Here is a 13,658-nt window from a genome sequence, read left to right on the forward strand (position 1 = left end):
TTTGTGAACTTTCAAGTAGTGTTAACTAGAATCACCGTGCTATACACTAGATCTCCAAAACTTATTCATCTTGTAACTGAAAGTTTGTACCCTTTGACCAACATCTCCCCATTCCTTCCCCCTTCCAGCCCCTAGAAATGACCATTCTGTTTCTATGAGTTTGTTTTTTTTTGGAGTCCACATGGTATTTGCCTTTCTCTGAGTTATTTCCCTCTGCACAATGCCCTCCAGGCCCATCCATGTTGTCACAAATGGCAGGATTTGCTTCCTTCTCATGACTAAAGATTATTCCATTACACACACATTGAAGGGGCATTATTTTTAAGGCATTTTGAAATCTGGATTATTTAACATAAAGAACCTGTTCAAGTAGAAAATCACCAAATGTAAGAATGAACCCCTCCTGGGGCTCCAGAGGTGTGTGTCCCACCCACCCAGCTCTCTGACAGAGGAGGAGCATAAAGGGCCTGCAGCGTCCATCACTAACTCTGGAAACACCAGGGCTGGAAGGAGATCAGTGTCCCTCAGGGCTGGAAGGGGCCTCGGAGCCCGCCCCACCCCTCACACCCACCCCAGGCCCCCGGTGTGGGCGTCCCCAGGGCCCATCCTGGCTCCTCTCCCAGTCCTCACAGTCCTCCCTGGGGGTGCTCCGTGGGTCCCCACAGGAACACTGGGCAGAACTTAAAATGATATACTAGTTAATGATAACAGATAAAAATGGAGACTGTTTGATTCATTAACTATTTGCTAAGGGCCAGGCATATGTGAGAGGCTCCATATTACATATTTTTCACCATTTAATTAATGCCTCTTTGTCCCAACAGTCAATAGCCCTGTAAGGGCAGCAGCCATGTGTACATTGCATGTTTGTAAATCCAACCCCTGACATAGATCTAGACATAATAGGCACTTAATAAACATGGGATGAATTCATATTGTTCAGCCCCCTTACTTCAGAGTGGAGCATACTGTGCCTCTGAACAATTAGATGCTATGGGCCAAGTCATACTCCCAGACGATGATGACATGCCCCAGAGTAAGACCAGTGCTTCCTGAGGAACAACGCTGATGGTAAAGGCTCATCACACACTGCTTGGGGGAAAGCAACTTTAAGGGAGGCATCATTTGTATTACAGCGCCCTGGAGTTGGACAAAGAGTCCTACATTCAAGCCCCAGGTCTGTGTCTCTGCAGTGGACACCTATGAATAGCCTCCCAGAGCTCCTTTCCTCCTAACAAAGAGCCTCGCTGGCATTGTACTTGTGAAGAAGCTACCCTCACTCCGCGGCATCAGTACACACCCCAGGGTCACACCCAGCAGGGGAGTCCACAACGAGCCTACAATGACCAGTGCAGAGCCAACCAACAGACTCACCCAGGTAGGCCTTAGTGAATGTCAAGACCTCTGCTTCTGATGCTGTTTGATGACCCTTCCACAGTCGGTGTAGCACTCATTCATGAGATTTAGAACTCCCTAACACCAGCATGAAGCTCTGGATCAAACCATACCTGAAGCCCATCCCATGGCTGGATTTCTCAGTTACAAGAACCACTAAATTCTTTTTATTATTTAAGCCTGTCTGGGGGTTTTCTTTTGCTTGCAGCCAAAACTAAATCCTAGTATGTACTAGATGTCTAACACTGGAAAAGTAAACATGGAGATAACTTTCACTTCAAAAGGACATCTTGTACACCAATGAGGGACAAGAAAGGGCCTAAAACAATGTCTGGCACTTAACCAGCCCTAGATATTCTTTACTTCTTTGGAAGGCTCCAGCTCCAAGTTCCTTTAAATAGCCTTTTCACCCAATACACTAAATAAAAATCCTGTAATGCCAGGATTACAAATGATCTTCCACTTAGCAAAGCAACAAGAGCAGCCAAAAATAAAGACATTAAAAGGTTAAATGTCATTGATAACTGAAGCTCAATGCAAAATGGAAACAAACATCCCTTAAGTTATAATAAACATCTACATAATGTCTACAAGCACACAGAGTCACAGACTGTATTATACATATAGCCACATATAAGCAAAAATGTGATGCAATGAAAATCTAATTCTTACAAAACAAGAAGACGTCCGCTGCATGAAAGGGGCCATCATCAGCTGGGCTGTGTTTGGCTCCCTCCCTGCCCACCTCCGCTCCCTCCCCATCCCACCTCCCAGCACAGTACACACGAAGGGACCAGGGCAAATAAGGTTCCGGACAAGTGGGCTGACCCCAAGACTGCGCTGCTCAGTAGAGGGGGCTCCCTAGGCAAGCAGGACAAGCCAGAAAAAGGAGGTAAAGATGCATCCTTGCAAGAAACATCCAGAGGCAAAGCCAGACAAGCCAGGTTGCCTCAATTCCACAGGGCAAAGTCCAGGCCAGACACGGGAGAAAGGGCCAAGGAAGTCAGAGGTCAGAAAGAACAGTGGGGAAGGAAGAGTGAAACTCAGCCAAGACAGTAGCCGATATCAGCAATAGTCACTACTTACTAAGCACAACACCATTAAGATCTTTACTTGTGTTATAGATCTCATTTAATTCTCACAAAAACCCTTGAAGCTATTATTCTCCCTATTTTTTAACTTTCGGAAAAGTTTTATCATACACAGTAGTAAAGAGAGCAGTTCATGAAACGATATCTGTAACGGCTGACTATAAAAGTAATCTCTCTATGGCAACTCTTGATTTATCGGTGCTTCCTCTACCTGCTTCCCACCACTGTTCTCACCCTCGGCACCAAGAAATCACCGGCAAGACATGTCAGCAAGCTCAGGCAAAAATTTGAGTCAACTTCATAGTTTAGACTTTGTAAGCTTATGGACTGGTTTCTAAAGTACGTGAATCTCCCTTCTCCTGGTAGGAATAGGCTCCATCTCTGCTCTGTCATCAGCAGTGACCCCAGAAAACACCAGTGAGACAGCACAGTTGTGCTGCCATGTCGGTCCCTCGCTCCCTCTGACCCACAGACAAGGGAGGAGACGCGATGAGGTATCGGAGACCTGAAAGGACCAGCCAGGGGACTCGAGGCGTAACAGCGCAAGAGTGGTGCTGAGAGGGCTCCTCTCATATTTATTGATCAAATGGTTGTTAACAATAAAATTCTGTACAGGGGACTCAATACACAATCATTAATCAACCTCGAGCCCAACTCTCAACAGCCTCCAGTCTTCTGAAGCATAGTAAACAAGTTCTTACATAGGGAACAAGTTCTTACTTACATGGTGAACAAGCAAGGGCAGTCTTATCACAGAAACTGTTTCAGTTTTGATCACACATCACGAACTATAAACAATCAAGTCAGATATGATTATTCATTTGATATTTATACTTGATTTATATGTGAATCCCACATTTCCCCCTTATTATTTTAATAAAATGCTGAAGTAGTAGGTAGATGCAAGAGAAAGATAGAAAGCACAATTTTGTGCTGTAAGAAGGCAAGTGTGGATGATCAGGTCTGTGCTGTAGACTAGGTATTAATCCAAGTTAGACAAGGGCAACAAAACAGCCACGGGTGCAGAAGATTACTCTCAAAACTGGGGGGTGAGGTTCTAAGCCTCACCTCTGTTGGCCCCAATTTCTCACCTGATGGCCCCCCTGCAACTGTGCCTGTCTTAGGTTGTTCCTCCCTTGAGGAATCTTACCCATCTCTGGCTAACCAGCCATCTTCGGGGCCACAGAGGGAGATGTAAAGCTGGTAAGTGAGAGAGAGGCAATGTTTGTTGAAAAGGTTAGCTTTTTACTTCTTTTCAGATTTATGCCCTGTGGCTTCTATGCCCAGCACTTGTCTTGAGGTATCTTTACCACTTGGAAGAATTATGATACAAGGTAATTTCAAATATGAGGCACGAATTCTAGTAAAGGGCTGTAATTAGGAAGGAAGAAGAAAAGCTATAGAAGTAGCAGATAGAAGAAAACAGGAGAAGACTGATTATTTCTATGACATAACTTCTTGTAGAGTAATGTGAGCATGTACAGGTTTTAACAAACCACTAATTAAATTGCATACACACATTAACAGAGGAGGAATACAGATACATAACAAAAGCAGACCTACAATTTCTGGCCATATCCAAAGAAACCAAGAAAACCAGTTAGGTAACCCAAGCATTTGTGAAAACTTATCAATAATATGATGGATATTGTCTAATTGATTTTGAATAGTTTGAGAAAAATCAGATAAATTAAAACAACACATTCCTGGAAACTGTTCACATCGCCTATGTTCTTCTAACAGCAGATAATCTATAGTAGCGCGATTCTGAAGCACCCCAGATCAATTACATCAGAACCTCCAGTGGGACTCAGCCACCAATAGTTTTAAAAGCCCCACAGGTGATTCCCGTAGGCAGCCACAACAACTTCCAACCCCCTGCAGAACTGTAGGAAGGATACAGACAAAAGTGATCTTAACACTTCTCCATGGAAATACGGCTCCAAACGAGTGCCGTCATATCTACATCTACCTTCTACTTACCCAGGGGGTTCACAAAAATCTGCCCCTTTCCAAATTATCTTTTTCTTCTCCTATGAACTTGCATTTGGTTTCAAGATACTGTCATGATCCACAAGCTAAACAAAAGAGGTGCCCTGCTGCCCACTAACAGCATGCAAAGTTGCCTCACACCCTGTTGGCAAGTTTCCAGTCATTGCAGGGCTTCTGAAACCTCAGGCTGGGCACTACACAGACTGCGGGCCCCACCCTGGAGGTTCTGATTCAGGACGCCTAGGGTGCGGCCCCAGAATCTGCATTTCTGACAAGGTCCTGGAGAAATTCTGAACTGAATACAAAAGAAAGCTAATTGTTAAGTTGAATTACACTGTCATAGGGTCAAGACAGCCAGTGCCCTGAGACTACTGGTCAGTTTCAATGAACAAGTTGATGATTAGAAACTGTCCTTGAGAAGGACATTACAAAGATTTCTACACATCACAGATTATCTAGAGACTTGGTATTCCAAGAGTGATGCACAAGCCAACCATCAGCATCACCAAAAACCTGGTTACAAATACAGAACCTCAGGCCTTACTCCAAACCTGCCAGGTCAGAGACTGTCCTAGCAGGACCCCTGGGGGATTCAAATGCACATTACATTAGTTTCACCAATTCCTTCAGTCAGATAACAGATAATTACTGAGCACCTACTCTGCCCTCTACCTAGCAGTGAACAGGGCAGACAAGCCTCTGCCCTCTTGGAGTTTATACAGAGCAAAGGATGAAGCCAAGGCCCAGAGCTATGGGCCTTTTCATGGCCTCAGAGCCAGTTAGGGGTGGAAACAGCTCTAGAACTGTTGTCTCCCAATTCCCAGTAGAGCAGTAGAAACATGACAGGCAACTGCCTCTATCAGAGTCACAAACATAATTCTCAAGAAAGAGGATATTGAAAAATAAATTAGAAACCAGTTTCTACATATCAAAGTTGGAAATATAGCACCAGAAATCATCTCATAAATCCCTAGTCTGACCAACCCAGCATTGCTAGATTATGTTGGCCAACACAGAACGTTTATTTAGGAAAATTTTTCTTAGACGTCTCAGAACAGGATGAACAATGAACACATGTTAGGAGGAAAAATATCTTGTCCACAGGCATTACCTAAACACTCAAACACTTTCCTCTGGTACTTTAAAAAATCTATTCAAACAGTAAGTCTCCTGATTTGTCCAAAGTATACACTTTGGTAATGGTACATTTAGGTAACGATCTGCTTATTGGTGTTTTTTACTTCTTCCTAATCTTATTGTCTAGGCAGAGCAGTGCCAACATTTGTCCACTGAGGTGCTGTACATGAGCCCCTCCATCGCACTGTCCTTATCATAAGAAGAAAAGAACCGTGCTTGGGCCACGTAATTCAGTTAAACAGGCACACAGGTAGCACAGATGAAATGGCAGAGCCAGACAAAATCTATGTCTATTTGCTGCCTCTGAATTCCTTCTACTCCAAGTAACAGTCCCTGGACCTCCCACTTGGGAGCATGTTGGAAATGCCCAAAGTCCCAGCATGGATCTGCTGAGTCAGCACCTGCATTTTAATCCCTGAAGATTGATATCCACACTGATATCTGGAAAGCACTGCACACTGTATCCCAAAGCCAATCGCCAAACATCTTGGGTTCACACCATAAGCAGACAGCAGCCAATCACCCAAGCCTTGAAGCCAGCAGAAAGGGCTGCTTGTCAGCAATTTAGAGGGCTTCCTGCATGGAGTCTTTCTAAACAGCTGCCTAGAGGATGCTGGACAGAAAGACCAATTTCTCTCCCTGAGCACAATGCCAGGGAAGCCTATAGTTCTGATGCTAACATCTGAACACACCCACAAAGACACAAATATTGTCATGATTCAAATCCTCCTGGCATTAACCATTGTGGCAAACTTAAAAAGATGAGGAGGAAAAACACTATTGTTCTCAGAATAATAATCAGCTAAGAATCTTAGTGTCTCTCTAAATGTAAATGGTTCTTAGATTCTGAAAACCTGATTTAGGGCTCTTACACCTAAATATAAGTTGGATCCAAATGGATCACTATTAGGAGGAAGGGAGGGCTTGGGGATAGAGCCAAAGGAATACGTCACCCACCAGCTTTCCCTGAGTCACCTAATCCAAAATTGAGTTGTTTTGAGTCTCTCAAAATGTGGATCACAGGTCATCCACTTCAGAATCACTTAAGAATTACAAATGCACATTCCTTATAACAAGAATCCACATTGTTAACACCACCTTCCCCATGGATTCCTGCACACACAACATGAGGCAATTGCCAACCAGACCTAGGTATACAATAGAATCACCAGACTCATTATTTAATCTCATCTTCACAACTGTGAGGCATCAAAACTCCCTATTTTCTGTGGAAAGACTCATCAGAGAAGTCGAGTATCTTGCCTAATTTCATTCACCAGGAAAACGACCATGGCTAAAACACCACATTCTGGCCCTTTTAACTCAATCAAGACATCAAATTCAAAAAAACCAAGGGACAGGGAAGCACTGTCCTATTGCCAAATCATTATTTCCCATGTGAGGCAAGAGCAATCCTTTTCCAAAAAAACAAAGGAAAGATCTAGTCTCTTTTGTAGCCGTATTTCAGGGGCTTTTCTGGGCCCCAATCCCCAGGATGGAACCAAGCCTGCCAAGAGGGTCAATGGGGAAGCATGCTATATGTGCCGGGTTAAGCAGCTGGCTGGTGGCTGGGTATGAACACCAAATATAATCCCAATGGCTTGATGAGAGTTCATTTCACTTACATTCAAAGTCTCAGTGAATACTACTCAAAGTAGTTCAGATTCTTCTTTCCATTATGTAAGCCTGGGCCACTCATTCCATACCCACACTTACTCTAAGGCAATGATTCACAAATGGACTGGCTATAGGAGAGTCACCTGAGGCTCTCTCTAAAATACAGACTCCTGAAGCCCTTCAGGATTGGAGATAATGATTCAGAGATGAAAAGCAAATCCATAACCATACTAGGGGGAAAAGACTCCCATGTTGTCAAGTTGAATGGGAATGGCCCCTGTATGACATACTAAGTAGGAGCCATACAAGAGAAGATGGAACCATGTAACTGAATCTAACTTTTAAAAAGTAAAATGGCAATACATAAGTCCAAAGACATAGTAAACTAAGAAAAATTACTTGCAACTCAAACAAAGGACTTCCTTAATACATTAAGAGCTTCAACAAATGGGTAAAACAGACGAACATAAAAACACGGCACAAAAGTATGAATAATTGTCAGAAAAAAAAGGCTTTTTGAATAAGAGAACACTCAACCCCACTTAAAGGAGAAATGCAAATTTAAAAAATACTCTAACCTAATCTTTTGTAAAGACAAAGATCAAAAAGGGTAACGGTGTGGAAACGGAACGGGGGAGGGGGTGGAGGCCTGGGACTGTGGAACACCGGGCCCCGGGGCTCTGCTTTGTGAGCAGAAACCTACCTTGTGTGGTGCTGTGGAGGATGGGCAGCTCGGACAGGCGGAGTCCTTGAGAGACTTGACATTCCGGCCGTTTGTGGAGGACGGGATCCACACCCGGCCGCTCTGGCTCCAGGGAAAGGCAGGCGGTCCGAGAGCCTTCCTTGTAGCGAGAGGGCTGCTGAAGGAGCCGCCGGGTTTGCGCGGAGCTTGCTGCGCGGGGGAGGGGAGAGCCTGACGAGCTTGTCTGCGTGGGGGAGGGGAGAGCCGGAGGAGCTTGTCAGGGCGTGCTCTGCCCAGCAGGTTGGAAACTTTGGGGAGCTTCAGGTGCTCCATCCCCCTGGCTGCCTGCTCAGCTCCGAGGCCCCCCCTCTGTGACACGCAGCCTGCTCGGCTAGGAGACCCCCACTGTGACATGCAGCCGGCTCTACTCTGAGGCCCCTCACTGTGACAGACAGACTACTGCGCCTCCCTCCTAGCCTGCCCGCACTAGTTCGCAAACCGGTAGTCACTGTGCTGGCATCAAGCCACAGCCAGAGGGAGGCCCCACCCTTCACACCAGGAGACGCGGAGCACAGAGGCTTACACCTGTGTGCTCCGCCCACTGGCTCTGACACCAGAGACCGACAGCGCAGACGGGAATCAGGAAACAGATCTCTCTTCCCCCAAGGCAGCAGCTCCACTCCCCTACGGCCCCCAACCTCACTCTATGGGCTGAGCAGCTCCAGAGACTGGAGTTTCTGGGCACTAATGGGCACCTCACAGAAATATGACATGTCAAAAGAACATGGTTCAGACCAAAATCTCACAAACCCAAGAAAAATGCCCAAATTAAACCGAACTCACCAATCTGCCTGAAAGAGAGTTCAAAATAAAAAAGACATATGCACCCTTGTGTTTATTGCAGCACTATCTACAATAGCCAAGAAATTGAAGCCACCTAAGTGTCCATCAGTAGACGAATGGATAAAGAAGAGGTGGTACATATACACAGTGGACTATTATTCAGCCATAAGAAGAAAATAAATCCTAACATCTGCAACAACATGGATGGAGCTCAAGGGTATTATGTTCAGGTAAATAAGCCAGGTGGAGAAAGACAAGTATCAAATGATTTCACTCATCTGTGGAGTATAACAACAAAGAAAAAACTGAAGGAACAAAACAGTAGAAGACTCATAGAACCCAAGAATGGACTAACAGTTACCAAAGGGAAAGGGACTGGGGAGGATGGGTGTTAAGGGAGGGATAAGGGGGGAAAAAAAGGAGGCATTACTATTAGCAGACATAATGTAGCGGGGTCGGGCACCGGGAGGGCTGTACAACACAGAGAAGACAAGTAGTCACTCTATAGCATCTTACTATGCTGATGGACAGTGACTGTAATTGCGTATGTGGGGGGACTTGGTGATGGGGGAGTCTAGTAAACATAATGTTCCTCATGTAATTGTAAATTAATGATACCAAAAAAAATAAATGCAAAATGTATGAACATTATTTTACCATCCTGGATAGTCAATGAGCCATTTACCTTAAGTTCTTTCCAAAAATGTACCAGAATTAGTGACAAAGAAGAAAAGAGCAAGTATCAGAAGCATCTGTGGCTGAGCAAAGGGATATGGGCAATGACATGAGCCGTGATCTCTGACCCACACATACTTTATGGGCGAATCAGAGAGAGGCGATTTCCTGACCTGGCTGCCTTTCAGTTAACACCTGGGCAGCTTAAGAAGACCAAGGTCTGGGCCCTGCACTAGAGGTTCTGGTTTAACTGGTGTGGTGTGTGTGTCCTGGGCTTCTGCACTTAGATACACCAACACTGCAAACCTCTGACTCAGAGGGTCTCCGAATGGTGTAGCAATAGTTGAGAAAACAATTTTGAAATTTATTTCAGCAATAACAACACAGAACTGTATTAATAATAAATACTAAGTGTTGAACAGTCTTAATAGTGAATACCAAGTGGAGGCCATGTATTTCTGTTTGACATTTTTAAGGAGAAAGAAGTACAAAAGTGCACTATGAAAACCAAATGCTAGGCATCGTGAGTGTGGAGATGATTTCATGGCCTTATGCATTTGTCAAAACCCATGTATACACACTAACAATTGTATGGAAATTCAAAATAAACTTAAAACATGCAGAAAAGTAGTCAAATGATGTATTCATTTAATCCAGTAATCCTCAATCTTTATATATACGAGTATCCCCATGAGGTCTCTCGATGATGCATGAGATCACAACACTTACACAGAAGGAGCTATTTTGAATGGAAGTCAATTATTGGTTCCGTACTATTTTCCAGAAATTCCAGATTTGCTTACTGTAAGTACTCCTTAGCCATCAGGTATGCGACGCAGTAGAAAAGGGCTCTTCCACTTGCAAATGATCTCCGGAATTTGTTGGGTTGGGTTTGGTGGCAGGAGGTTCACCTTCAGTATGTTCATCAGATCTGGCTGGTAACGGGGGAAACTAGATGGCAGATCTGCAGCTTCCCCGTTGCTTTCCACTCAGAACTTTGTCAAGGACAGTGAGAAGTGAACAATACACAGTGTAAAGTTGGGGCTGGAAATGTCCAAGAGGAGCCTGGGATGTCTTCTTGAGTCAGGCAGAAAATCATAGCTGGAAGAGACAAAACAAATGGGTCATGGCAACAGAATACAGGAGGCAACTTGAAACGTCTTCCACTGGAATAAAAAAGAATAATGATGACAGTTATTTAAAAAACTAAACATGCATTTATCGTACTTGCCAACTGCAATCCTAGTCATTTACCCCAGAGAAATCAAAACAAGTTCCCCCAAAAACCTATATATGCCATTGTTCACAGTTGCTTTGTACTAGCCACAAACTAAAGCAATCCAAATGTCCCTCTGTGTAGGAATGGCTAAACAAACTGCTGTATACATACCAGGGGATATTACTGAGCAAAAAAGACAAACAAACAACTTAGGGGAATCTTAAGCCCGTTTTATGAGTGAAAAAAGCCAACGTCGAAAGTTCACATTATATGATTTTATGTCTATAACATGCTCAAAATGACAAGATTATCGGGCTGGAAACAGGTTAGTGGTTACTGAGGGCTCGTGATGGTGTGGGGGGTGTGCAACTGTAACTGGGGAGCTCCACAGATATCTTAGGGGTGTTGGAATTGTTTTCATCTTAATTATGGTGGTGGTGACACAATCTCCACATGATACAGTGTCACAGGACTTCACACACACACACACACACACACACACACACACACACACACACATATCACCAAGGTCAAGTTCCTGCTTTCAGTATTATACTATAATTAGGTAAGATGTAAATACTGGGGGAAAGTGGGTAAAGGGTCCCAGGGCTCTCTGAGTTCATGATGACTAAAAACAAAAAAAAAACAAGCAAATCCCCATTAGTTATCCTGGGAATTTGTTAGGGCATTTATTCTGAAATTTGATTTTTAAGCAAAAATAATTCAAGTATTTATCCTTCAATTACATTTCAAAGAATGAATAACATTTCAAGGCAACCAAATTGTTGTTGAGGGAAAGTTTTGCTTCTGGACAAATTCCAGCTAACTAGAAAGAATTATAAAATTAGAAAAAATAAGATAATTTTGCAACCTCTAATGAAGCAATCAATATAGGCAACAATAATCAATATGTAAATATACTAAATGAGATATTGATGTGGAATCTTATAATGGACGAATCAGCCTGGCAATACCTGAGCCCACTGATCAAGCTTAATTCTCAATTTCATCAAAAGTGGGACGAGCAACTGTCTTAGTCTGGTGGGCTGTGATAACAACATACCATAGACCCGATTGTTTAAATAACAGACATTTATTTCTTACATCTCATTTCTGGAGGCTGGAAGTCTAAGATCAAGGTACTGGCAGATTCAGTATCTGGTGAGGCTCTCTCCTTGGCTTGTAGACTGCCTCCTAGCTGTAGGATGGGCACTAATCCCATCATAGAGTCCCACCTCATGACATCTAATCCTAATTACCTCCCAAAGGCCACACCTCCCCATACCAACACACTGGGCCCTTAGGGCTTCAGCATATGGATTTGGGGGAACACAGACATCCAGCCCATTACAGTGACATTAGGTATTTCCTGATGCGGTGCAGTAGAATGTGGTAGGAAGTGCATAGCACTATGAAGTATTTTTACCTCCACATCTCCAAATTCCAACCTGAATCTGCCCAAGCTTGTGGACTTAACTTCTAGTTTATAGAAATGTGGAATATAATGGAACAAGTTATACGACTCAGAATATGGAAGACTCCATAGTACAGGTAACCCAGTTTTTTCAACAAATAAATGGCATGAAGAATTAGGGTTGTATGGTTATAGATTTAGAAGACAAGGACAAAATGCAATGTATGGACCAACTGTTAAAAACCATTATTGAGGTAAGCAGAGAAACTTGAATATGGGCTAAGTATCAGATGATATAAAAGAATGTTTTCATTTTTCTTAGGTGTGATTAGAGAGTTTTGGCTAGGCAAAAAAATTTGTTAGAGACACACTGAAGTATTATTTACTGCTATAATACTTGCAAATCATGTGTCTGACAAGGGACTTGTATCCAGGATAGCCAAAGAACATTTACAACTCAATAACAAGGAAATAAATAACCCAATTAAAAAATGGGCAAAGGATTTGAAGACATCTCTCCAGAGAAGATATGCAAATGAAATATAAGCATATGAAAAGGTGCTCAACATCATTAGTCATTAGGGAAATGCAAATCAAAACCACAATCAAATACCACTTAACACTCCCTTAGATGCTTATAGAAAGGCAAGTGATAAATATTGGTGAAAATGTGGAGTCTTCAAACATTTCTGATGAGAATATAAAATGGTGCAGCCACTTTGGAAACCAGTTTGGAAGTTATTGAAAAAGGTCAAACATATATATGCCCAAGAAAAATGAAAACATGTCTGTGTGAAAACCGGTACATAAATGTTTATAGAGGCATAATTCAAGGGGAAATGGCATTATTCATGTTTTCTGTTAAGTGAAAACAACCTAGCTGTCCATCAAGTGATCCATGGATAAATAAAATGTGCTGTATCCAAACAATAGAATATCATTCGTTAATAAAAGGAGTGGTTGCTAGGGGCAGGGTGAAAGGGAGAAGAGTGACAGCTCCCCCTCCCACCCCCCACCTCCCAGACACGGACACTCAACAGCTTTCCTCATCTCCTGGGGGGGAGGGGGCAGGGGACATTTCCTTCTGCCTCACCCTTCCTTCCCTGGAGTGTGCAGCCTGTGGGTGCTCAAGTGTATGAGGCTTGCTGTTAGGCTCCCCATCCTGGGGAGCTTCCCTTCCTGTGCTGTTCATCCTCAGAGGTCATCAAACCTGAATTTGAAGGTTGTGTGGATTTGAAAAAGTAGCCTTGGTGCTTAGCTTATCTCACTATATCCCACTGTCACTCCAGGGGGAAAATAAACTCCCAGCCTGGGGCAAGTTACCTTTGAAGCGGAAATCAGACACAGGGAGAAATAAAATGGGAGAACCCATTTATTGCTTACAAACTGTTGTCCACTTCTGCTTGTGGTCTCTCACAACCCAGCTGTAAAAAGGGACCCCACCCAACCTCTATTCACTCCCCCATGTAATTACCTGTTGCTATGGAGATGGACTACATCTCTCCACCCTTAGGAAACACTTATTGATATGGAGATTCACTAAGACCAGGTGAAAGATTCTGCAAATATTGCAATTTTACCCACACCCACTTT

The sequence above is a fragment of the Manis pentadactyla genome, chromosome 2, assembly GCF_030020395.1.
Source record: "Manis pentadactyla isolate mManPen7 chromosome 2, mManPen7.hap1, whole genome shotgun sequence".
Lineage (NCBI taxonomy): Eukaryota > Metazoa > Chordata > Mammalia > Pholidota > Manidae > Manis > Manis pentadactyla.